The 27,679-nt window shown below is 43.9% G+C and overlaps 1 protein-coding gene across 2 annotated transcripts in view; it reads left to right on the forward strand.

The window, feature by feature from the left end:
• Positions 1–5,963: 5,963 nt before the first annotated feature.
• Positions 5,964–27,679, forward strand: part of APBA1 (amyloid beta precursor protein binding family A member 1) — a 199,122-nt gene continuing 177,406 nt past the window's right edge. For both annotated transcript variants that reach the window (XM_055311582.1, XM_055311583.1), the window contains exon 1: positions 5,964–6,068. The gene's annotated coding sequence lies outside the window, so the exon portion shown is untranslated. The remainder of the gene's footprint in view (positions 6,069–27,679) is intronic.

Consider the following 27,679-nt stretch of genomic DNA (forward strand, 5'->3'; position numbering starts at 1 on the left):
CAGAGTGGCTGCACCAGTTCACATTCCCACCAACAGTGCAAGAGGGTTCCCTTTTCTCCGCATCCTCTCCAACATCTGTGGTTTCCTGCCTTGTTAATTAAAAAGAACCTATTTTAAAGGCAAATCACTTTGGTAATCTTCTTGAACAATCCAACTGAAGTAATTGGAAGGACAGCAAATACATCATCAGCCGACAAGTAGATTAGGTACTCTGCAATACACTAGGTGCTTGACATGGGTCACTCATCTTGAAAGGCTCATGAACTGGTTTGGGAGGTAATTCAACATACCTTAGCCAAAATGTCTATTAGAAAATAGGGACAGAGCAGTGATCTTAAATCGTGCTTCAATATGTCAGGGCTATTCTAGAAACAGAACTCAGGTATCGCCTGCCAAAAATGAATAATGGTAGCCTGTTTCTTAGTTTATGAATTGGTAAAAGAAAAAAAATGGTTATTAGAATTTTATCAATTTTATATTTTTACCCTATCCATCTTCCTTAAACAGTGGTATTTACTATCATTAATAAGATGGTAAAGAGCTATGAATCTGTAGCAAACACACATTGAGAGAAAAAAAATTCTGAAATTGCTGAGGACTTAATTTCAGAGTTTCTTATTTTTAAGGAAATATACTTCTGGTTGTAATGTTATATTTTTTATACAGTCATTTTTTCTCCTGGTAAAAGGGTTCTCAGTTTGTTAGATGAATTAAATATATCAATTTATTATGACATTCCTACAAGATGACCATAATAGTCAGATATTTTTCTACTGAAATAAATTGGGAAACAACCAAGTATAAGCAGATGCGAAATGGAATGAGCAAACAATTTTATCAATTTTTGTCCATTTATATCCCAACATTGCATCGAGGCTGTAAGGCTGTTAAATGCTACAAGCAAATTTTCAGACAATAAGGTACACCAGTGAGAGCAACATAGCAGAAAAATGTTTTCTTGAAGTATGTGGTATTTCAAATAAGCCTGAAAGAATAAATCAAATCTGGGGGGAAAATTGCTTTAGAAATGCAAAGTGACCCAACAGTTATTTTTATGGCATCTGGTAGTAACGTTGTTAATTTTATAGCCACATTTTAAAAAATCTTATTCACATTGTCAATGACATTGTATATTGTAGATTTTTTTTTAAACTACTAAAGCATTGAAAGAGGAAAATAACCCCACTGTTTGAGTGGACTAACATTTTGATGCACTTGTTTTCTGCGTAGTTTCAACTGACTACGTCATTTTGTATCCAGGGTTTTTCAGTTAAGATGAAAACTTAAACTTTTTCTCATGTTATTAAAAAAAATTGTGGAGGGGCACTTGGGTGGCTCAGTGGTTGGGCTTCTGCCTTTGGCTCAGGTTGCGGTCCCAGGGTCCTGTGATCGAGTCCCGCATGGGGCTCCCTACAGGGAGCCTGCTTCTCCCTCTGCCTGTGTCTCTGCCTCTCTCTGTGTCTCTCATGAATAAATAAAATATATTTTTTAAAAAATCTGTGGATGTGGTATCTTTAATTGATGCATAATAGAACACTATAAAGATATATCAATTTATGTATCAATTCCCTTATTTCTATGTATTTAGGTTAAGGTGTCTCATCTTTCACTATTAGAAGCCTAAGATAAACTGGTTAGTTGATGTTTTCCTTTGCCTCTGTCCATTTCCTGCTCTGTGAGGTCCCTAGGTCCTGCTGTCTCCTCCATCAGCCATGTGGTTTGGGGAGGACTGATCTAGCTCCAGGAGTGGGAGCCATGCCTTTGGCTGTGGAGGTCGGTTCAGAGCTAGGCATATAACCACTTAAAAAAGACAATACATTTCCATGACACTCTTCATTCAGAAATTTCATTTTCAGAGTTAGAATTACTATATGTGGCACCAAAGTATCTTCTGGTGCACCACACTGCATCACATAAACATAGCCATAGTACACAGTTCTAGTTCAGATCATTCAAGGTCACAGTGAATGTGATTCAAGAAAAATAAAGAGGAAGCCTGACCTGTTTGGGGAACAGAAAGGAAAAGAAGGGGGCTTATCTGGAGCTAAGAGAGAATTTACGTCCAGAGGAAAAGCTGGTGAAACAAGAATCAGCATATAAAAGGAAATATATTAAAGTTTAGGGTATGTATATTTCAAAATTGTTCATTGTGTTCATATGTTTACAATTCTGTGACAAAATAGGACTATTCTGTGGATAAGAAAGTTCTCTGAATTATCAAATGTCAACAGAACTAAAATCCTCAAGAAAGGGATGTTGGTTAAGTGTCCGACTCTTGATTTTGGCTCAGGTCATGATCTCAGGGTCATGGGATCAAGCCCCGACTTGGGCTCCATGCTGGATGTGGAGTCTACTTGAGATTCTCTCTCTCCTTCTCCTTCTGCCCCTCCCCCTGCCCTCTCTCCCTCTCTAATAAATAAATAAACTCTTAAAATCCTTAAGAAAAAAACCTTTTACCTGAAGGTTGATGAGTGTTTGTTCTATATACACCCCCAGCTCCTAAAACTTAAACTCAAGAACTAAGAAAGAAAGAAGGTAATCACTAAGGAACTTGAAATCAAGGAAAGTATCTACTGCTACCAGAAGAGACATATCCAGTTTGTGGCTGTGCAGAGTCAAACCAAAGGCTGAAAGACATGGTCATACTCTTGTGAGGTTTGAATGATTTAGTGAATCCTGAAATCTTCAGGTATTTGCCAATAAAAAGAAGCCTAAATGAATAAAAGTTCATGGATCTCTGCCCTCTGACCAAGTGACAAACAGTGCTTGGTACAGGGTGGGCTTATGGGAGTTTGGGAACTCAGAAATCACACTAAAGAAAATTATCTATGAACCAGCGGGGGACAAACGAATTTGCCTGTAATACAAGGCTCTACACTGGTATGCACAGAGACTTTTTTTTTTTTAAGATTTTATTTTAAAGAGACACAGAGAGGGAGGCAGGCAGAGACATAGGCAGAGGGAGAAGCAGGCTCCACACAGGGAGCCCAATGCGGGACTCGATCCTGGGACCATGGGACCACACCCTAAGCCGAAGGCAGATGCTCAACCTCTGAGCCACCCAGGCGTCCCTGCACAGAGACTTTTGATCCACATGCAATGCCGATCAAGGCTTTAATTTGAACCCAGGTCACTTGACACAGTGTCTACAGTACAGTTACCTGCTACAATGGCTGGCAGGTTGCCATTGTCTTATATACCACCTTCTGAAACATTGAAAACCCTCGTTAAAAGTAGGTGAATACACATATTTGAAGTGGCTTATAAGAATACCTATAATAAATTAGGAAAATACCAATAAAGCAGGCCCAGGAAAACTATAAATAGAAGATAAAAGCAAAGGAAGAGGCAAGACATGGCTATGAACGCCCTGTGGATCCCCTCATTTCCTACAATGACCTGCAAATTTGGCTTCATGACAGCCAAGGCCCAAAGTGTAGCATGAGCACTTACGGCAATGATTTGCATTGTCTGTAAGAAATAGGTATATTTGTATCTTTTGTGGGAAGGTGGAGGAAGGAGTGTTTCCCAAATATTAATATTTGGTAACTAATTAGTTTTGAAGGTCTCTAAGCAGCCATTATAACAATTATTACTTTCATTCATATGGCACTTAAGGCTTTGCAAAGTAATTTACACACATTCTTTAATTTGCACAAAAATCCTGTGATGCAAGATTTGAGGGGATGGTATTTCTCGTTCACGCATCAAGGAACCCTGCCTCCCTGGAAACACGACACAAAAGTAGAAAATAAGCAGAAAGATCTCCGAGACAACAAACCAAGTGGCAACAAGCCTATGCATAGGAAGAATTTCTCCCTCAGAACCTACATCCCCTGACTTAGCCTGAAATTCTAACATGCATAGTTTCCTTCCTAAAACCATAGAAGGTTGAAAGTTAACAAAATACTATTACAGACAAGCACTCTGAAAGCCCCCCCCCCCGGCCCCCCGCAAAGCTAGTATGTATGAAAGCAACCTGTGGTATAGAAACTGAAAACCCTCAACATTCACCAAGAAGCATAAGCAGGGATGTGTTAAGAGGTCAGGCCTGGACCCTGACCCTCCAAGAGTCAGTTGTTCATGCTGTTACCTCACCAATCTCTCAGGAAATGAAATGACATCACGGCCACCCCACTCCCAACCCTTACGGCCTTTCAGTGACCTTCCAAGGCTCATAAAATAAAATCCTTATTTAAAATGGCCCACAAGGTCCTGCAAGTTCTGGCCTGCTTCCTGCGTCTCCAACCCGTGTCACATCCCCTCCACTCCAACCCCAACTGCCGAGGCTGCTTCTGCACACTTTCTTCCACCTGGAAGTGTCTCACTGCTGCCTCTCCTGGCCAAACTGAAAGGGCATTTCCTTGGGAAGCTTTACTCAATCCCGGAGTCTAGATTAGGTTTCTTTGTGAACCCTTAGCACCTTTGCATTTGAGAACTGATCACAGTAGCATTTAATCATGAGTCTGATTGTTTGACCCCTGTTTCCTCCAGGGTGCTGTGAGCTCTGGGAGAACAAAGCCCAAGGCTGCAATACATGCAGAATAAATATTTACTGTAAAAGAAAAAGAAGAGTACGTAATGTCAAAGGACAAGCATGATACATTTTCCCCGGTAAATATTTCAATTTCACCACAAGATCTTTTTGGGAAGCAAGAAGCTATTATTTTATTAAAGCAAAAAAAAAAAAAAAGATTCATCATGGAGTAGAACGCAGAATTCACATGAATTTTAAAGCTAAAATTCCAGGAATGCTTCAGCCTATGCCCCCCCCCCCCCCGTCCCCGATTTTTCTCCAGGCATTGTGCTTAAAATAATAGGGAAGCACGGTGTGGCAAGAGATCCATTTCCCCAGGGATCTAGAGAATCAAGGCTCATCTCCATTTTACTAGATGAGAATGAGTATGAAAAAGGCTTTGCAAATCATAAGGCACTGTGCAAATATAACATTATTACTGAGCAATGTGTCCCGAAGACGGGGGGTGGGGGGGAATGGCTGGTTCGTGTTGTTCCGCCAATTACAGGTGAGGCTGGCGCCAGTTCCCGGGTCTCCCGGGGCCCGTCCTGCCCACCGCTCTTCATTAACGCGCAGCACCTGCCACCTGCTCCCTCCCTGCTGCAAAGGTCCCCTCCCTCGCAGCCGCCTCTGGGGCCGACGCCCTAGGGCCACCTCCGCTAACACTACAAGTTCTGACCAACCAGGGTGGAGAAGCGGGCAGGACGCGCAGCCGGGCGCTGGCCGGCAGCGTAAGGCGGGGGCTTGTCGCCGGGCCCCCGGGACCGGGCAGGTTGCCTCCTGCAAAGCCGACCGGCTCGCCCCCTAGCGGCGCAGACGCGGGCCGGCCGCGCGCCCCGCAGCCCCGCAGCCCCGCAGCCCCGCAGCCCCGCAGCCCCGCAGCCCCGCAGCCCGAGAAGCGCAGGCGGCAGGCCCGGGCCGGGACGCGGGAAAGCTCAGGAGTAACTCAGCAAAGAGCATCCGCCGCAGCGGGGCCCCCGAGGCTGCCGCCGGGGGGGGGGGGCGTCCCCGGCAGGCCCCGTGCGCCCGGCCCGCGCGCGCCGGCGGAGCTGGACCGGCGGCGGGAGGCGCCCCCGCGGCGCACGCCCGCCCGCCCGCGCCACCCACCCACGCCCGGGGGCCGCCGCCGCCCGCCTCCCGCCGCCCGCCGCCCCGGTCTCGCGCGGCGCGTGCGCGCGGGTGGGCGTGGGAGGCCGGGGCGCTACTAGCGCCGGCGTGTGCGCGCGCGCTCCCCCGGGCGCCCTCCCGCGCAGGCCGGCCCGGCTCGGCTCGGCTCGGCTCGGCCCCGGCGCGCGTCACGAGGGGCGGGCGGACGGGCGGGCGGCAGGGGGTGGGGCCGCCGACCGGAGGGGCCCGAGCGGCGGCTGCCGAGCCGTAGCCGGAGCCGGGCGAGGGCGGCTGCGGGCCGGCGGCGGCGGCGGCGGCGGCGGGGGAAGATGGTGGCGCTGGAGGTCGGAGCGGCTGGAGCGGAGCGTCGTTCCCAGGCTTGGCCCCCGCGCTGTCACTAGCGCCGCCTGCTCCCGCGGGCCCGCGGACCCAGCTGTCAGGCAAGGTAGCGGCGCCGCGGAGGGGTGCGTGAGTGGGGGCGCCGGGCGCTGATGCTCCTTGCCCGGGGGGCGCCCCGGCCGCGGAGGGGCTGCGGGAACAATAGTGCGGATGAGCGGGGACAGCCGGCGACGTCCAGGGGCAGTGCCTCGAGCCGTGGAGCCAGCCGGGCGGGGGAAGGGGGCGCCGAAGGCGGGGACGCCGGTGTCCGGTGCGCGCGGGGATGCGGGGCTTGGGAGGCGGCGGGCGTGCCTGGCGGCAGTCATGGAAGGAGAGTGTGTGTGTGTGTGTGTGTGTGTGTGTGTGTGTGTGTGTGTGTGTGTGTGTGAAAGGTACGGCCCACCCAGGGGGTGGGGGTGGCGGTGGCGGACCGTAGGTGTTGGAGAATGACATTTCCAGGAATCCCCGCTAGGATCTCTCATCCCTCGGCCGACTCTCTCTCCCGGAGGAAGAGTGTGGTGATGGCAACGATGGGGCGGGCAGGATGCACTTGGTATGTGTGTGCGGACAGGCGGTGGGGTAGGTGCCGATTTGTGAAATCCCGTGCGTGCGAGTGTGTGTGTGTGTGTGTGTGTGTGTGTGTGTGTGTGTGTGTGTGTACTCGTGTGATTGCCTCCACGCTCCCCGCAACTGCGCTCCCAGCCCAGAGATGTGCAGGTGCCCTGACTTGCTGCCACCCGCTGACTGTGGGACAGTGTTTGTTGTTCTGACCCTGCAACTCTGAGTACAGTCTGTGTTCTGCCCTTGTGTGAGGATGGGATTCTCACTTCCCCTTTCTCTGGCTTCTTGACATGGGGATGTGGAAGTGTGCATGTGGTTTTGGGCGCATGGCAGGGAAATAGGACGACGGTTACCCCCTCCTGGGCTTGCGAGCCTCCCTGGATTTGAAAGGAGCTTCTATCCTGTGACACTTCTCTCCTCGGCCCCGTGAGGGTCTCAGATGCCCTGACTCTGCAGTTTCTATTGTTTATCTCTTGTCTGACCTTAATGGCCACATTCATCTCTCCGTCCCCACAACTTTGAATGTCAACTAGACCTTCTCCTTCCACATTCCAACACTGAAAACCTTATGGCTGAAGAATGGCTGATCCTTATGTTGCTTCTTGTAGAATGAACTCCGGAACTGTCTATAGAAAGATGGGGTCAGGGGGAGTATTGAAGAAGAAGAGAAAGATCGTTCTGGCAGATGTTTCGTACCCCCTTGGTCAGCGTCACGCACAGGCAGGGCGTTTTCCTAAGGAAAAGGGATACTTTATTTCTACTGCTGGTGTCATCCACTCTTCCAGTTCTCACAATGGCTAGGTGGTGCCATATGTCGTTCACGAACTGAAATCTCCTAGGACCCATCGGAGATGGGGTCCTGGGTTGGTGAAGTCTGCTTTCCTAGCCAATGTAGCCTGATAATAGAGAATTTGAAAAATGTCAGGCTGGCAATAAGTCATCCAGTGGGAGCCAGGACACAGAATTGCATCCAGAGTCTATAGCTGTTTAATTGTCTCTGCGTGATAAAGATAGGCTTATGTGGGTTCGGGTAAAGATAGAGAGATAGCATATTCGTGTGTGTGTGTGTGTGTGTGTGTGTGTGTGTGTGTGTCCACTGCAGTTTGACTCCCCATCGACTGTATTTCTCCTGCGGTATTTGTAAGAAGGAATGCTCCTCTACGCTTTAATATCCTGATACTTCTTTATTAACATGTTGTGTGACTAGATTAACCTGCTTAGAACATATTTAAATCACACCTTAAATTCTGCAGCATTGCTGTCAGAATCCAAACTGGCTGCTCCGATCCTCTTTGAAAAGCCTGTAAGCAGTCATGGCTATTCAAGTAAATATGTAACACGTTGGCCTCAGACGGTTCTTTCTCTTTTTCTATCCTAAAAAAAATTTTTGTTTTGTTTTGTCAAAGGTTGCATGATATTGTTGTTACATTGAAAATAATGAAACATGCGCTGTGCACATATGTTTTTTTTCTTCCTGTTTATCTTCTCTTAATTAATGGTGATATATAGACCAGGTGCTCTTGAAACTATGAACATTAAATTTCCCCACGTCCTTCAGTCAAGCCTTCTAAAATTTTAATGTGAGGTTGTTGGATCTCCTCCAAGATTTAAGGATAGATTTATAAAAATGAATTTTGAATCTCAGTTCTTTACTCCATATTATTTCTGCCAATGTCTTTCTGAGAAAAGTGCTTATGGAATTTGAAAAGCATTCAAAGAGGTTCTGTGTTTTTTTCTTTAAGTTGTCTTTATATTTGTAAGTAAAATCCAGAGACGTAAATGTCTTACAGGAAAGTTTAAGAATATTAGAAATTGACAAGGTAAATACATTGTTTAGAAGAAGAGTAATTATACAACAACACAGTTGATGACTCAGGAATTAGTGATTTCATTTCTATTGTAAATGTGATGGTTTAAAAAATACAGTGCCTGGCTTTTCCAGAGATTGGACTGGTAAGTTTCATAATATAAGCTTAACTCCTATAATTCACTCTGGTAAGCAGTTGTACCTTTTGCTGTAGCCCACAGCAAACCGTTTGTTTTGTGTGGATGCATGTTCTTCAGTTAAAGCGCCATTAATGCTTTTCCATTATTGGGTCTGTTAGAGAAGTTAGTTTTTCAGAAAACTTGGAAGTAAAAGACATTTGAAAATTGCCCTGTGGAGCCAAAAGGAATATACTGTGGTACTATGGGGAGATAGGACTTGTATCCTACAAGGAAAAAGTAATTGTTGCTAAAACTGAGACTATGGCAAGGACTAGAGGCCAAAGTTAACCCTTAGGGTTATAATCATTAACTTACAAATATTTAATTGACCTACGACATCTTGGTCTCTGTGTACCTTTGGATAGAGTTTGGGAGATTGGGAGGACCAGAGATGTGAAGAATAAGGAGACTTAGATCCTGCCCAGAGGAAATTCATGTCCCGGAAGGAAAGACAGGGCGTACAGGTAGCTGACTATAAAAATGGTGCAAAATGGCTTCATTGCCCAGAACGCTGTGTTCCTTCATTCCTGTAGGTGTTCATAAGATAAAACAATGGCTTCCAGTAAAAGAGTTGGGGAAGGTTACATGGAAGAGGTCGCATTTGAGCTGGGATTTATACAGGTGGCATTTGGGCTGGCAGGGAAGGAAAGGCATCTGTGAAAAGGAGTGAGTAGCAGAGACTTGGTGATGGGAAGATGCGTGCTTGCAGAAAGAATGGTGTGCTTTGGAATTCCACAGGGAATGCCAAGGGCTATAATGAGGGGTCAAGTGAGAAAGAGAGGTCTATCCAAGGTTATGCAGCACCTTGTATACAGATCTCATTCAGTAAGTACCAGGGAGTTATGTTAGGTTTCTGAGGAAGACGATTGACAGGATCAGAATTGTGCTTTAGGGCAATAATCTTGTAGCGTTTTGCTGGACATAGTACAATGAGAAAAGACTGGTTATAGGGAGACCAGGTAGAGTCCGTCATCAAATTAGGGGTAAGAGGAAATGAGACAGTGGGAATGAGGGGAAGAGACAGACTCAGAGACTGAGATAGGCAAAATTTAAATGCTGAGCAGAGAAGTCCCTGCTGGGGCACCCTGGTGGCCCAGTAGGTTAACCATCTGCCTTCAGCTCAGGTCATGGTCCCCCGGGTCCTGGGATCAAGCCCCATGTCAGGCTTCCTGCTCAGTGAGGAGACTGCTTCTCCTCTTCCTCTGCCCCTCCCCCAGACTCATACTCCCCTTCTTCCCCCTTAAATAAATAAATAAAATCTTAAAAAAAAGAAGTCCCTGTTGGGCTCAGCTGAGACACTGTTTGGGTCCTTGTCAGAGAGGAGGTTCAGAGCAGGATGAGGAAGAGGAGAAAAAAAATAGGTTTCATTCTGGGCATGACAGATTGGTCCAAAAAAAGGGACTAGAATACGGGGCTAGCTTTTCCAGAGAGAAGTTAAAGCTACAAAAAGAGATTTGTGACTCCTCTACTTGGGAGTGATTTTGTTGTCTCAGAAACGGCCAATGGAGAAAACAGAGCGAAACAAAGCAAAAGGTAAGGGTAAAGATCCTCAGGGCATGTCTATATGTTGGAGGGGAGAAGAGAAAGAAGAGGATAAAAACACAATTAAAACAGGGGAAGCTGGAGCAAAATGGCGGAAGTCGTGTGGTGTCCTGGCAGCTGGGAAAGGTGGGAGAGCCACCACCATTAACACATCATTCGTATAGTACATCCCATAGGGCTGAGGATACAACAAAGGAAAAGCCACTGGACTTGATTCCTGGCTTTCCTTAATTATCTTTGAGGTAAGTGGAAGTGGTGGCCAGGCTGCTAGGGAGGGGTTAAAGAGTCAGGGAATCATCCCTGCACATGGAAAGCAATGAAGATAGATTTCCTTTTAAGTAAATTGGGTGGCAAAGGAGGAAAGAGTTTGATGCATCAAAGAAATGGCATACTATAAAGTCATGTTTTTAGCATAAGAAGACTCAAGCCCACTTATCACAGGAGAAGAATCCATAGAAAGGAAGAGAGATTGAGAAAGTAAGAAAGAATCTTAACTGATAGAATCAATCTTCAAGAAGGCAGGGGAAGGACTCTTGAGACAAAAGCATGGGGATTTTGAGGTAGAGAGAATAATTTGACCATCATCTTCTAAATAAAGTCAAAGGACAAGTGGGTAGGTTGAAACCACCAGTAGAATAATGACTTGGGTATGCCTTGTGGAAATGTAACAATTGAGTCAGTTAGGGACGAATAAAAGATTACCATTCAACTTGAAGGCCTGCTGCATTTGGAGAGCATGAATTTATAGTGGAACCAATTAGCCCTATATAAGCAGAGTTCGAAAACTACTTATAGGGATCCCTGGGTGGCGCAGCGGTTTGGCGCCTGCCTTTGGCCCAGGGCGCGATCCTGGAGACCCGGGATCGAATCCCACCTCAGGCTCCCGGTGCATGGAGCCTGCTTCTCCCTCTGCCTGTGTCTCTGCCTCTCTCTCTCTCTCTCTGTGACTATCATAAATAAATAAAAATTAAAAAAAATAAAATAAGAAAACTACTTATATAATTTTTTTAATAGTGAACATTTAATGTTGTTAAATACAGTGGTTCCTCTTTCCCTTAAACTCAATGAAAAGAGAAAAATGTTTACCTTTAAAATTAGCTGAATAAAAACCTCCACCCAAAGTATTTTTCTGTGACTATTCTCTCTGAGGGATTGCTGACTTAAATCAATAAAGCATATAGTAAAATAATGAAAAAAAACATAAGCGTTTTCAGAAAGATGAGCTTTCTCTATCTATAACAGCAGGATATGGCTTTACAGAGAAGTGTGAAGTCGATTTTTCAAAAGAAAAATCAAATATAGCACCTCATCCAACACCATACTCATCATAAGCACTCAATAAATATTTGTCACATGAATACATGAATAAATTTATTTTTTAGTAAGCTAGCTATAGTTCCAAGGTTTAAAATATCAGGATTTCTTTCTTATTTACACCATAGACATTGAACGAGTTGCATTCCATGACCTATACATGTTTATGATAGAATTAAAACAATTTTATTTACTCATACCTGCTAAATATGTTGAAGTTCTACAAAAAAAATTGTTTTTATAAAACTTTCTTTTTTAATAAAATAATCATGTATCCTTTAGACCCTTGAATTATGGGGCTGTCACGATTCCAGACGAGTTTATAGCACTTCAAGCGTGGTGAGTGATGATTTTGAGGTTCTTATGATGAACCTTCAGCAGACATTCACTAAGTGCCTCCTCTAGACCAGACACTATTCCAGGTGCAAGGGATCCAGCAAAGGAGACAAGTTCCTACTTGTCACTGACCTTTTAGTGGGAGGAGATTAATAAATAAATAAATATATAATATGTCAGGGGGTGGTAAGGGCCATGAAGAATAGAGCAGGGAAGACAATAGAGTGAGACAAAGTAGAGGGTGCTATTATTTTTATAAAGGGTGTTCACGGAAGGCCTTGAGCAAGGAGAGTTTAATGAGGTGAAGGAATATCCCACACAGATATTTAGGGGAAGGGCCTGTAGGCAGAATATCAAGAGCTAAAGGTGTGAGGTGTGAATGTGCTTGGCATGATGAAGGAACAGCAGGGAAGCCTCATGGGTCTCCTTCCTTCATCAGGCCATGTCCTGTCGTTCCCCCATAGATGGAGCAGTCACTTGGGGATCCTTCATGGACACTTATGGAGAATGTGATGCCTTGCTTTTCAACATTTCATCAGTTACCCATAAGGCCGTGTCACCAGGTTCCATGTTTGGGCTGATCTGTGTGTCAGTCAATGCTGAGTTTGTAGAAAGATGAATGTCCTCAAGCAAACATTGATGTTAGAAAACTTGAGAGAACAGGCTCTATCGGGGTAGGGATCAAATTCTCATCAGCTAGGGGCACCTGGGTGACTCAGTGGTTGAGCATATGCCTTTGGCTCAGGTCCTGATCCCAGGATCCTGGGATTGAGTCCCGCTTCTCTCTCTGCCTATGTCTCTACCAATCTCTCTGTGTCTCTCATAAATAAATAAATAAAATCTTTAAAAAAAAATTCTAGTCAGCTGGAAGTTGTTCCTCTCTGGGAACTGCCATGTGGCCCTTCCACAGTCTGAATCTAGGGTTTCTTTTCTTCCTGCATGTTTCATGTCCCATTCTCAAGTCTATAGTCCTTGAGGCTTGAACTATGTTTTGTTCACCTGGGCATACCCTACAGCCCACAAAAAAACTCTTGTGCGTGAGTAAGGGATCAAGTGCTATGGAAAGGAATGGATGAGACATTGCCAAAGATGTAAGTAGTCCCGGTATAAAAAATGAAAGTAAAGCTCTTTCACCTTGACTCTTGCAGACAGCTGGTTTTCAAAGAGGGCACAAAATTACCACCAGGAGCTGAAGTACATGCATGCAGGGCCTGAGACAATGATTTGGATACAGGTGGTTTTTTGAGGGAAGGTGATCCCAAGAAGCATAAGTGAGAGTAGAGAAAATGATACCAGGAAGGAGAGCAAGCCAGTACAACGAGGTGGGCTGATGAGCAGCTTACCATTGTGGGCAGTAGAGGCTTGGTGCTGCTGGTACAGTGTCAGATGCACTATATGATTGTCTACCAAATGGTGGGGAAATTGGGATGTTTAGTCATCATTTAATACCAGAGGCACTAAATCCCCAGCACTTCAGGGCTGCCATTAATAGCCTGGGCAAGCTCCGGAGGCATGAGAGAAAGTCCTTGGGTAGATAAGCAGAAGGCAGAGTGGGCTGGATGCGGGAATCTGTCAGTGTGCATGGGAAGTGTCCATCAGAGCTGTGCAGGAACCCCAAAGTACGCTGAGGGGATGCAAGACAGGGCATCACATCCTCCATTCCACATGGAGGATAGTAGCATAAATAATTTTTAACAGATAAAAATTGGTTTGAGGGGATCCCTGGGTGGCTCAGTGGTTTAGCGCCTGCCTTTGGCCCAGAGCACGATCCTGGAGTACCGGGATCGAGTCCCATGTCGGGCTCCCGGAATGGAGCCTGCTTCTCCCTCCTCCTGTGTCTCTGCCTCTCTCTCTCTGTGTCTATCATGAATAAATAAATAAAATCTTTAAAAAAAATTTTAAAAAATTGGTTTGATAGCAGTTATTGATGTTTAATTGAGGGATTTTAATGTATTGCATACCTGTCTGCAGTCTAGTTCATTCCTGAGCTGGCAATGAAGAGCCTCAGTTATCTGGGATGCAGTTTACCCTATATGCCCAAGTATTAGGTACCCTCGATTATAAGGTAGTCCCTAATGTTCCATGAGATGGTTTTAAAAAAGGCCTTATCTCAACTTGAAAACACACATTTTAGGGATATGAATAGAGAGTGGAATGTCTACTTGTATTCAATCTATTAATTTATTTGCATATATTTAAAACCACATTAAATAAAATTGATAATTTAGGAAATACAACATCCTTCTATTCTCACATTGTATAAAATCATTTATTCAAATGTTTCACATGCTTTGACTTCAGAGTTTTTTTTCATCATAAGACATTTGGCATATTAATTTCTATCTAACTGGTTTGAAATATAGGACTTCTCAAGTGATGCTGCCATTACAAGCTTTATCAGAAGCCCTGTGTGCCCACTTAGATAACATAAGAACAGTTGTTTTTTCCTTTCTTCCTATAGGTTTATATTCATGATCTCTACAACCCAGCACCTCTGAATGACTTGTATAAGGACTTCCAATACAGGCAACTGTGAAGTAATATTTATTTAAATTGGTATTAAAATCTTGGCCTCCTTTTGGATGCATGCATGCATCCATCCATCCATCCATCCTTTTTTCAATCATATGACCTCCAGAAGCATCCTTATCTAGTTTCGATGGCAGTAATTTCAGGCTATCTCCCCCAGATAGTTGTCAGGTAACTTCTTTTTTTTTAATTTTTTTTTTAATTTTTATTTATTTATGATAGAGAGAGAGAGAGAGAGAGAGAGAGGCGCAGAGACATAGGCAGAGGGAGAAGCAGGCTCCATGCACCGGGAGCCCGATGTGGGATTCGATCCTGGGTCTCCAGGATCGCGCCCTGGGCCAAAGGCAGGCGCCAAATCGCTGCACCACCCAGGGATCCCTGTCAGGTAACTTCTGAACCCTCCACTTCCTTTTCATGGAATTGTCAGGCTTATGGGATAAAATGTTTTTGATATGGTCTCTCCCTTTAAAATCGGTTGCCATCACATCCAGTATTAATGAATTGCTTGATTTTAGCTCCTATTATCTTGGAGATAATGGGCTCTTTACTTTGGGGCATTCACAAGAAAGGAATTGAGAGAATGCATCAAAAGGTGGGAGCTTTCTGTGGAGTCAAACATAAGGTGACTTTCCTTTTCCAAAATCTAATTTTTGGTGGTGGTAAAACCATCCCCATCCACTAAATTTCCTCTCTAGCCCCCTTCTCTTCTGCTTCATGATGAATTACCTAGTGTGAAAAATATAGTAACTATTAATTTTATAAAGGAGTTGATCCGTTATCATTCTGAACAATGTAATCATTTACGTTTCTGATTTTTTTTTTTTCGTTTCTGATTTCTTATAAATTCTGTATCTTGGGATCCCTGGGTGGCGCAGCGGTTTGGCGCCTGCCTTTGGCCCAGGGCGTGATCCTGGAGACCCGGGATCGAATCCCACGTCGGGCTCCCGGTGCATGGAGCCTGCTTCTCCCTCTGCCTGTGTCTCTGCCTCTCACTCTCTCTCTCTGTGTGACTATCATAAATAAATAAAAATTTATAAAAAAAAAAAAAAAAAAAAAAAAAAAAAATTCTGTATCTTGAGATCAGTTCGGTGTTCATTAACAGGTACACCTCATTTTAAAGATGAGGCGTACTTGACAACCTCTGCATACATTTTTTCCCTGTAAATTGTAGCATGTTTTAAATGCAGGGGAAGAGTTTTTCACTGAAAGAAATCCCACTCCACAGGAATAATTAAATCCTTCATGTGGCTGTCCAGTGAATTAGGATTCTTATACTGAACTTCTCTCTCTCTTTTTTTTTTAAGATTTTATTTATTTATTCATGAGACACACAGAGGCAGAAACATAGGCAGAGGGAGAAGCAGGCTCCCTGCAGGGAGCCCGATGCAGGAATCGATCCCAGGACCCTGGGATCATGACCTGAGCCGAACACAGACACCCAATCACTGAGCCACCCAGGTGTCCCTATACCTGGCTTCCCTAAAGTGGATCACACTCTGCTTTGATGCCTTTAAAATTGTTTGGACGTGACCTCTAGTGAGAATACAGTTTACACCATAGCTCAGCAATATAGATGAGTGAATGTAAACACACACACACACACACACACACACACACGTGTGTGTGTGCACACACCCACAAACATATCACTGGAACAGAAGTTACACTCAACAGCACTTGTCCTTTATTATGTGTAATACACTCAGATATTTTCTGTTTTGTTCTATTCTATTCCATATGGTTGGCAGCCCATTAAACTGATTTCAGCACTAATGGGCTCTGACATACAATTCAAAAAACACTGTTCTGTTGTATCGCATCCATCAACAAGAGTGCTTATTTTCTCATGGTGAAATAATTTCATGTCGGAAGTTTGAGGTTTTTTAAATATGTTTCAGGTCGTTAGAATATTTGGATCTTGGGTGGTATGTTTGTGTATAATGTCACAATAGTCCTAAAGGGAAACTTTATTGTTCAGTAAATATTATATTTCTGAAAGTGGAAATTATTAGTGTGGAAAATGGAAAGCAGAGTCAGATGAATGGATCCATTCTTAAATCTAGTGGCTTTCCTGGACTGTGCAGACCACGCCCAGTTGCTGGGTGCTGACCTCACCGTTGGACCCATTACTCACCAGCCTGCCTAATCTCTCCCTACAATTCTTTCCTCCCCTTCTCCCTTCCTGCCTCTTTTCCAAGCTACAGCCCCTAGGCCCCAGGAGTTCAATGATTTCATTCTCAATTGCAACCTAATATATTTTCTTCCCTGATGTGAAAATAGTTTTTACACCCAATTCTCTTCCAAATAACTTGAGCGTACAAGAATTTTTTTCCCCCTGAGCTAATACCTAGGGAAGTCTTGTCCTAAAGGAGCTAGAATTTGTTTCACAGATGGAATGTTTCCATAGCATTAGATAGTATGTGAGTCTAACCTAATGTTACACTCAGGTATGAATGCATCCTATATGGCTCTCTGACTGTCTAGTATGAGTACGTACCAATCGCTGTTTTAAATGCTCAGCAGCTTCCCCAGCCAGTGAATGACAACAATCAGGTAACATCACAACTGCAAAGTGCCAAGCATTGTGCTGAGTAATACACACAGTTAACTCATTTGCTTCTCATAATGATCTCATTTACTCTTTACAACCTCATCAGGAGGGGATTTTTGCAGCAGATAGGACTCAGGCTCCTAGAGGTTCTGTCAGCGACTACGGGGCAGGACAGGTGCACTGGCCTCAGATCCAGGGACCACACCATCTGAGGCTGCTTTTACCCTATAGCGATGTGTAAACCAATGAGCATGGCTGTATTCTGATAAAACTTTCTTTATAGAGACTGAAATTTGAATTTCATATCTCTTTTACATGTCACAAAAATTTGATTTCTTTCTCCCTTTCCCTTTCCCTTTCCTTTCCTTTTTTTCTTTCTTTTCATCTTTCTTTCTTTCTTTCTTTCTTTCTTTCTTTCTTCTTTCTTTCTTTCTTTCCTTTCTTTCCTTTCTTTTCTTTCTTTCTTTCTTTTTTCTTTCTTTCTTTCTTTCTTTCTTTCTTTCTTTCTTTCTTTCTTTCTTTCTTTCTTTCTTTCTTTCTTTCTTCTTTCTTTCCTTCCTTCCTTCCTTCCTTCCTTCCTTCCTTCCTTCCTTCCTTCCTTCCTTCCTTCCTTCCTTCCTTCCCACCTAAAAATAAAAAAATACCATTCCCATCTCCCAGGTAGTAGGCTGGATTTGTCCCCTGAAACTTAGTTTGCTGACTCCTGGGCCCAGATAGCTCCTGCTCTTAGTCTTATTTGTCCTGGGGCCCAGCGGTAGCCTCCCCACCCTCCTCATCCAACTGGTCTCCCTTCTTTATGATGCTCTTGCTGTGTGTGTGTGTTGCTCTTCCAATGAGGTCTCTCCAGGCTCAGCACCATGGGATGGAAAGGCTCAGACGATTAACTGCTAATGTTGAACAAGTCTCTAGATTGGGCTGAGCCTCAGTTTCCCAAGCTGTAAAAGGGGGAATGAATGATGAAACCTGCCTTTCCTATCTCTTCCTACATAGGGCTGCTGGAAGGGTCGAATGAGCTATATAGGGCTGCAGAAAAGTAAGGTACATGTGTCACTTCCTTCTTCGTGCTCTTGAGCAGAAGTAATGTCTCCCTCCTCTAAACAAGGGGCTGGCAAGCATTTTAAGTATAGCGCCAGACAGTAAATAGGTTCTGCGAACCATACAGGTCTCTGTTGCAGCTTCTCAGCTCAGCTGTTGCAGTGCAAAAGCAGCCATAGACAATGTGTAAACCAACGAGTGTGGCTGTATTCCAATAAAACTTTATTCATGTTTGCCAAAATTTGAATTTTATATCACTTTCACATGTCACAAAGTTTTGATTCCTTTCTTGATTTTTCTTTGACCATTTAAAAATGTAAAAAACCAGGGACACCTGGGTGACTCAGTGGTTGAGCATCTGCGTTTGGCTCAGGTCATGATCCTGGGGTCCTGGGATTGAGTTCCTCATTGGGCTCCCTGTGAGGAGCCTGCTACTCCCTCTGCCTGTGTCTCTGCCTCTCTCTGTGTGTCGCTCATGAATAAATAAATAAAATCTTTAAAAATAAATAAATAATGTAAAAAACCACTCCTATCTCCTAGGCAGTACAAAAACAGGTGGTGGGCTGGCTTTGTCCCACAGAACCTAGTTTGCTGACTCCTGACATAAATGCTCACAACATGTTCCCTTTGTTAACAAGCAACCACAGCTCACTATGGACTACAGCAATGTATGCCCACTTTATTCCATCACTCTCTTGCCCTTCCAAAATATGTATCTACCCACCTATATTTTTTCCACCTCCTTTCTCACTGGCAAGGATAATGGCAGGTAGATAGTATGCACATACACACACACACACGGACTATATGCTGAGTACATATTTGTTGAAGAAATGGGAAGGAGAAAATCTCCTTGCTTTTCTATGTATCTTATTTTTCTATCTTTAAGAGAAATTCCACCTATTCTCTAATAAACTTTTGGGAATAACTAAGTCAACTTTTGTAATTAAATTTCAGGGGCTTTAAACTTCATGCCTTGAAGTTTTTCTTCCCCCCGCTATTAACCATAAAAGGAAAAAAAATGTCATGGAAGAAAGGAGGGGGAAACAGTCAAGACAAAATCAACATTTCAGCATAATAAGGGCTTATTGGAGAATAACTAGAGTGGCCAAACATTTAGCTTTAGTCCCTGGGGCTTTCTATCACTCTAGGAGCTCTGGAGGCTGAAGAGCTTCTATGCTTCCAGCTGCCAGCAGCCCTGCTTTTTGCTGTGCTTTCTCAAAAATTTAACTCGAGGGCCAGAACTCTGCATCTAGCTACAAAGAATGTGCGTTATCTTTTCATCTGTATGTCCCCAATGCGTACCAAGGAATGGCGCACATCTCTGAACAGCAAAGCCTTGAACGTGGCCCCCATTTTATTTCTTGATAAGTACAGACCCAAGAGTGGAAGAATTAGGAAATATATAAATAAAAATTTTCTTCTTAAAATGAGGTGGACAGAAACTGGATGGTGGAATTATAGCAGCCTGGGCATGTGTGTTATTTTTCCAAGCATTCTATGATGAATATGTTACTCTGTGTTCTATCGTGAAGAAATTATGTGTGTGTGTGTGTGTGTAAGTGTGTAAGGGGTAGGAAGAAAAGAATAGTTTAGAAAATTGGAACCAAAATTACTTTAATTTTTTTTTATTCAGTCATGAGAGACAGAGAGAGAGAGAGAGGCAGGGACACAGGCAGAGGGAGAAGCAGGCTCCATGCAGGCAGCCCGATGTGTGACTCGATCCCGGGTCTCCAGGATCACGCCCTGGGCCAAAGGCTGCGCCAAACTGCTGAGCCACCCAGGCCGCCCCGGAACCAAAATTATTAATAGTATGTACTCTTTCGAGAGATTTGTTAAGGAAAGGAGCTGTGAGGCCAGCTTTCTCATAAGCACTTATTTAGTGTGCCAAAATATATTAATTTTTGTAACCTGGGTAAAAGATCCATGGCCAGTGTAAAATAAATCATAAAGTGTGCTTTTAGGTTGACATAGACTGTTCCTGCTCTGGTAGATGCTTTCTAGCCTCGAATACAGAATGTTAAGCTGGTGTTAGAAGTATACATCACATCTAAGTCATGTGAGGTATTTGACGCCTGTTTGGGGAAGAGTGAAGGCTGAGGGGCTCAGAATTTCGTTCCCTGTTATGTCTGAGTTGCCCCGGATGAGACACAACATGCTACTCACTGGCAGTACAAAGACTGTTTTCCCAATGACCCTTAGTGGATGGAGGCAGAGGGGGCTGCGAGTGGCAGCGGGTAGCAGGGTGGCTTAAGCAGAGAGCCGCGAGGTGGTGGAGAGGTAGTGACCCATCTGTCTGTAGTTTCTTGTTGAGAATGAGGCTCTCATTGATGAAGTCAAGAGACTGTGTGTATGAAGGCAGAGGATGGCAGTGTTGTTTGTTATATTATTTGCATAGTGAATCTTACCTTTTCTTCTTTCTGAGTATAATTTTTCTTAGACACCGAGACACCCCTTCCTCTGTCTTTCTTCCACTTGAGCAATTATAGTGGGCATGTTTACATCTCATGGCTTATGTGGACAGCTCCCTTCTCCACTGGAGGTCTCCAGCAATGTCTGGTTATCGTTGATCGTCCTTTCATATGCAGGCTATGACACTGAAGCTGGCCAGAGGTCTGTGTTAGTTGGTAGGGTTTGTAGAGGTCTTAGGTTGGGCTCCCTAGAGCAGACACTGAGAAGAGGGAGTCTCCAAATGCCAGTCTTTTTCCTGGGGGTAGCTCCTGGCTCCCGGTAATATGTGTGTGATATGGAACAGAGGTCTGGGATGTAAGTGTTTGTTACAGTGAATCTCCTGTTTCTAGATCCTTCTCCACCCCCATCTTTTGCTAGGATTCTATCATCTGGTCTCCAGAAATCTGTTGAACTCTCTTGTTTGTGGATCTTCTCGCTTACATTCTCTTTGTAGATTTATACCTTATTTCTGGCTCTGTACTCATGTAAGTGGGATCCTGAGAGGAAAGGGATAAAAGTTATGTGGTCAAGCTGCCACCTTTAACCAGAAGCCACTGAAAGCAAAAGCTAAAGAGTCATTTTTTATTTTTTAAAGATTTTTTATTTATTTATTCATGAGAGACACACCGAGAGAGAGAGAGAGAGGCAGAGACATAGGCAGAGAGAGAAGCAGGCTCCATGCAGGGAGCCCGACATGGGACTCGGTCCTGGGTCTCCAGGATGAGGTCCTGGGCTGAAGGCGGCACTAAACCACTGAGCCACCCGGGCTGCCCTAAAGTAGAATCTTTGAATGAAGCAGATGCGCGTGCGTACTCACATGCAACTTCTTGGAAATAGGCTAATTGTTGGGAATTAGCCAATCTAAGTATTATCTAGTAAAGTGCCATATTAGCTAAAAGCAGTAGTTATAATCAATTTTAACCATTAGCTGAATAATGTGAGCCAGTGGCCATTTTGATATCTTTGGGATAAGGTTGGGGATGTCTGTCTTCCCCAGCATTTTTGGATAAACACAGATCAGTAAACTGATGTCAGCATGAACCATGCTTCCCTTATCACATCAGAGTTAATCTTAGCAATCACTAAACCTAAGTAATAACTTCGACAGTCTCCAGAAACACCATCTTGTTGTTCAAGGAATCTTGAATTAAAGCAACTGCCCTCTGTGTGTAACAGGTTTATTGGCAGGCATCTCAGTACTGTGCAGATAACAGCCATCTCCAGTTCTTCTTGCGTGACTCCTGTCTATGCACCGAACAGACTTGTCTTTTCTTCCTCATTGGAGGAAAATCTTAGGTCCTTTAGATTTTCCAAGTACTCTTAAGTGGTGAAAAGCTAAATCCAGTTTCCTTAATCACATGATACAGTCCTGTGTAATAATAAAAACTCTAAACTCCTACCTAACTTTTGATTTTTAAAAGTTGCACTATAATAAATTGAACATGAGCGAAGAACAGAAATCTCAAGTGTAGTATGTTTGATTTTCATATATCTGAAAACTGGATCAAGACACAGAACATTACCTGTCCCTCCTGCCTTCCACCCCCACCACTAAACCCCTTCATGTCCCTCCCCAGTCAATATTAACCAGCACCTCAAGGTAACCACTACTCTGACCTCTAGCACCATAAAGCAACTTCACCTTTTATTAACTTCATATGATGAAATCATACACTGTGGAACCTCTTCTGTCTGACTGCTTTGCACAATAGTAGAGATTTATCCATATTGCTGTATGTGTCCATATCCTGTTCCTTTTTGCTGATCATGAGTAATACATCGTGTGAATATACTGAGCTCACATGTCCATTCTTCTGTTGAGGACAGTTGCGTAGTTTCGCAGTGAACATTCTTACGTATTTATTTGGTTGCACGTGTGTACTTGTTTCTGTAGGTGTGGAGCTGCCATATCATAGGACAGGTGTGTGTTTAGGTTTAGAGATGTCATCAAACAGTTTTCCACAGTGGTTGTACCAATGTCTTCTCCCAGTGATGGTTTATGGGAGTTGTAGTTGTTCCTCACCCTCACCTGCACCTGCAGCATACCGTTGGATCAGCTTTAGCCATTCTGGGAAGTGTGCAGTGATGTTCAATGTGTCTAGGTTTAAACCTCACCTCTCCCACTCAAACAGGCTGCTTCTGCAGAGCCCCCACATTATGACCACAGGAAACACCCCTCCCATCCCGTTCCCCTTGCAGTAGAAGTGCCTTTTGCTCTAAACACAATCCCTTCTCTCTTTGCCCTGCTAGCTCTGACTAGCTTTAGATTTCACACAGCAAGAGCCAGACCCTGACACCTGGCTCCCACAGACTCTGGAGAGCCTGTGCCAAGCTCCTGGAGTTTCTCTTGAAGCCTTTGCTTGGTGGATTAGTCAGCTGGGACTGCCATGACTAAATACCACAGACTGAGGAGCTTAACCAATAGAAATGTATTTTCTCACAGTTCTGCAGGCTGGACGGTCCAAGAGCAAGGTGTCAGCAGGTTTGGTTTCTTCTGAGACCTCTCTCCTTGATGTGCAGATGCCTACCTTCTGGCTGTGTCCTCACATGGTCTTTTCTTGTCAGAGCACATTTTAACATCTCTTCCTGTCCTCACAAGAGCATCAGTCATATTGGATTAGAGTCCCACTTCATTTAACCTTAATTCCCTCTTTAAAGACCCTGTCTCCGAATACCGTTACAGAAGGATTAGGGTTTCAACCTTTGAATTGGTTGGGGGTGGGGGGAGCATGGGTGTTAAAGTTCTGTCTATTACTCCTGGTTTGTGTGTTTGTAGGGAGAGGACCCTGCCAGTCCTCCAGCAGCACATGAACTACCACAGTGCCAGTGAATTTTGTCAAATCAAAGCATTATCAGTCATGATTTAAAGTATTAGTTGGGAAGATACTTTTTTTTCGTAATAAAAGTAAACATATGCAATAGAGAGCATAAAATACATTTTCAGCGCACAGCTTGACCACCCAAATCAGGCTGTAGAACATTGTCAGCACCCCTTAGATTTCAGAAAACTCCTTCACAGGCTTTATTTGTTACTCCCTCCCCAGGAGTAACCACTATTACGGCTTCCATGCTCATTTATCCAGTTTGATCATTCTTGAACTTCATGTAAAGAAAATCACAAGAGCCCCTGGGTGGCTCAGTCAGTTAAGCATCTACCTTTGGCTCAGGTCATGATCTAAGAGTCCTGTGATCAAGCCCCATAGCCAGTTCCCTACTCAGCGGGGAGTCTGCTTCTCCATCTCCTTCTGCCCCTGGCCCCACCCCCAACTCATGGTCTCTCTCTTTCTCTCTCAAATAAATAAATAAAATCTTAACAACAACAAAAAGAAAATCACATACCTACTTTTTAAATTTAGATTCTTTCATTTGGCATGATATCTGTGAGATATATCCATGTTATTATATACATTGGTAGTTCTTGTTGCTGAATAGTATTCAGTAGCATAAATGCACAACAATTTGTGTATCCATTCAGTTTATTTTTTTATTTTTTATTTTTTTATCCATTCAGTTTATAGACATCTGGATTATTTACAGTTTTTGACTATCATGAACTAAGCTGCTGTGGGCTTATATATGTCTTTCTGTCTTCATTCATATTTCTTTGGTATATGTAAGAGTGGAATTCCATGACCGTAGGGATAGGTATATGTCTAGTCAGAAACATCTTAATTGACCTTTAATAATAAGTGCCTTTCTGTTTGATGTGGTTTTAACAGCTCCTCTTCTCAAGTATGGATGTGGGTATACATGCTCTGTTTTAATGCAGCAATTTGTTTTATTGACTTTTTTTCGGATTAATTTTATTGTTGAGCTCAGTTCACTGGATGTGATTTTGTTACTTTTTATATCAAAGGTAAATGAGGCATATGCTTGTGAATTCACTGGATACTGAACAGGTTATTCATGCATATTTGAGGAATGTTTTTGTCACACTCTGTTAAGAAGCCAACAGCCATCTACTAACAGGCATTTTGCTTGTTTTATCTGAATCAACAAGGTTATGCATTCGGAATATTTTTTAATAAAAATAGTTTTATGTACAACAAAACAGGCCAGTGCATATTTTAATTTTTAACATCTTAGTTTTAAGCATTAGTTGAGTCTCATTCTAACCAAAATATATCTATTCTAGCTGAAATACTATAAAGCAGCTTCAAAAAACACCTAGTAATAATAAAATGGCAAACATGTATGTTCTGCCCACTGTAAGTAACATCAGACACTGTTCAAAGCACTTAACATTCATTAACTAATTGAATCCTTACATCAACACTAGAAGGTATACTATTATTATCCTCATTTTACAGATAAGGCCACTGAGGCGCAGAGAGGTCAAGAGACTTACCTAAGATCACACAGCCAGTAGATAGCCAGGATCTAGAGCTTAAGCAATATAGCCACTATACCACACTGCCTTTTAACTGTCACCTTTCTGTTTATTCGTGGGGCTAGAAGCTGTAGGAAAGAACATTCCTGCTTTCTCAATCACTACACATTTTCTCAGTTTAGACTGAAGCTATAGCAGTTACTCTCTATTATTACTTTGATTCACATAATCAGATGCAAAAGGATGCCAGCCTGCTGTCACTATCTTAAAAAATCGCATTAAGGGCGCCTGATTGGTTCAGTGAGTGAAGCATCTGCCTTTCGCTCAGGTCATAATATCAGGGTCCTGGGATCGAGCCCTGCATTGGACTCCCTGCTCAGTGGAGAGTATGCTTCTCCCTCTGCCTTTCACTTGTTTTTTTTCTCTCTCTCTCTCTTAAATAAATAAATAAAGTCCTTTTAAAAAATCACATTCAAAGAATACCTCCCTCCCCCCCCCCTTATTAAGCCCTGAGGTCATATTGGGGAGATCTGTAGGGGGAGACTGGATGTTCCTACAGATACTCTGAGGCCCTAGAAAACCATCCCTTGTATGGCATGAGAATGATCCTGAGCAAGAGAGGCCTTCACCATTGTAATCGGAGCACCAACTCCTTTCTCCATGTTCACCCTTGGTCCATTTTGCTGTACATGGACGCTACACCAACCCTGTGCAAGACCCAAGCAGAGCTCATGCAGCACCTTCCTCAGGGTGCTTTAGAATCAAGCACAGGACGTGGGCCCTCACACAAACCACACACATGTCACTGCTGTTGTTAAGCTGACAAGTGCTATGAGGGAAAGATGAGTATGCTTGCGTGTGGCAAGGAGTCAAGTCCTGTTAGGGTCACTCAAGAAAGGCTTCTCTGTGTGAGGAAGTAGCTGAGGGGGTAAGAGGAAGTAACTCCAGGTAGAGAGGAGGGGATGCACTATGGTCCTGGGAAGGGAGAGAGTGCTCAGGGGAGACATTAGGGGTCAGTTGGCTGGGCACATGGCCAGGGCCAGGTCAGGCAGGAGCTCCAGTCTGCTCTTTTTTTTTTTTTTTTTTTTTTTTTAGATTTTATTTATTTATTCATGAAAGGCACAGAGAGAGAGACAGATACATAGGCAGAGGGAGAAGCAGGCTCCCCTGCAGGGAGCCCGATGTGGGACTCGATCCCCGGACCCCGGGATCACAACCTGAGCCAAAGACAGACGCTCAACCACTGAGCCAACCAGGCATCCCTCCAGGCTGCTCTTTATGCTGAGGACAATAAGAAGCCATTTCAATGTTTCAGATAAAGAAAAGACATGATCAGATTTGTGCTTTTCTGACAGTAGATTGGAAAGAGGCCAAGAGGGAAGGCCTATTTTGTAAACATTTTGCACAGTGGAAGGTGATTCCCATTAGAGCACATTCCAGAGCTCCAAGGGGAAGGTGGTAATTTGGAATCCGCTGGTGGAAGAGCTGGGAGAAAAGGATAGATAGGAGAGGTATTTTGCAGGCAAAGTCATCAGGACCTGGGGACACATTGGGTGTGGGAGGTGAGGAAATAACAGGCATCCTGGCTGACTCCCAGGGTGTGTTTTGTGCTGCTGAAAGGATGGGGTTTTCAGGCACCAAAACGAGGGCTGTAAGATGCAAGATGACTCAGTTGGAAGGGTGGGCAGGGAGTGAAGTAGGCACTGACCAGAAGGTGTCTGTGAAGCCTTCCAGGAGGGGTGTAAGGTGGGTGCTTGGTTATAGAACTCCAGAACTTGAAGGAAAGGTCTGGACTGGAGCAAATGCTAATCAAGCATCAGAGCTTTAGAAATTAGATTGATGAATCTATAGGGATGCTTTGGTAGAGCTTTGGTAGATCAGGTGCTTTAGAAAAGCAGTATGGATAAACAATAGAGCAGAGGGTCAAGAGTTAGACTAGATAAATTGTCCTTTCTCAAAGCTTCAGACCTCTGAACTACATTTGGAGTCCTAAAACCATAGACCTCTGTGATAGCTTGAATGGTCCATGCTTTAGTTGAAAGCATGTCTATGGCTTTAAGAATAATTTTTGGCCACTGTAAGACAAGTTGAAAGAGAAATGGCCAAGCAGGTAGGTTTACCAGTTTGTAAGTATTTGATCATTTTGTCTTTAGAATAGGGGAGCAGTTTGTATAAAATGTATATAAACATGTTGACATAAAAACTTGGCTAATAGTAAGGTCTGTAATGTCAACTGGTGAATAATTGGAAGTTACTTTTATGTCATGAGTTTTAGGTGTCTTAGGGCAGGTTATTCAAGTGTTCTTTGTTGTTGTTTTTAACGATTTTATTTATTTGAGACAGAAAGAGAGAGAATGAGTGAGAGAAAGAAAGCACAAGCTGGGGAGTGGTGGGCAGAGGGAGAAGCAGACTCCCTGCTGAGCATGGAGTCCATGCAGGGCTGGATCCCAGGACCCTGAGATCATGACCTGAGCTGAAGGCAGGTGCTTCACCAACTGAGCCCTCTAGGCACCCCTCAAGTGTTCTTTGTAACTTTATTGTGAAGTTCAATCCATTCATGTATTCTGACCCAGTCTCTGATATAATTTTGTTCCTATCCACGTCTCTCTTCACATTTCCCCTAAGAGCACTGCTCTTGGTGAGAAATGGTGAGGCCAAGGGTCTACTGGCTGGACTGTGAGAAACCAGTGTCAAGGACTTATAAACATGTACTTCACTTTCCTGGCAGGTGACTAGCCTTTCCTCTGTCCAGACACTGTAAACAAGGACATCGAATCCAGCTCTGACCAAGTACACATAGGTGCTGCAAGATTCAGGCAGTGTGGCCCGGCCTGGCATCAGGAGCCCAAGGTCACCAGCCAGCTCTACAGGTCTGGCCTTCAAGCCCTGTCTCCATTACCCTGATGGACCTACTCCCAGAGAGCCCAGCACCAAACCCTTGCTCACAGCCTGACCATTCTGTTGAACAGGACTTACTATGAGCTACGTGGGTCATTAAACACCTTTGGCTTGATTTCTTAGAAAACGATGCTGTCAGAAACAT

The sequence above is a fragment of the Nyctereutes procyonoides genome, unplaced genomic scaffold, assembly GCF_905146905.1.
Source record: "Nyctereutes procyonoides isolate TBG_1078 unplaced genomic scaffold, NYPRO_anot_genome, whole genome shotgun sequence".
Classification (NCBI taxonomy): domain Eukaryota; kingdom Metazoa; phylum Chordata; class Mammalia; order Carnivora; family Canidae; genus Nyctereutes; species Nyctereutes procyonoides.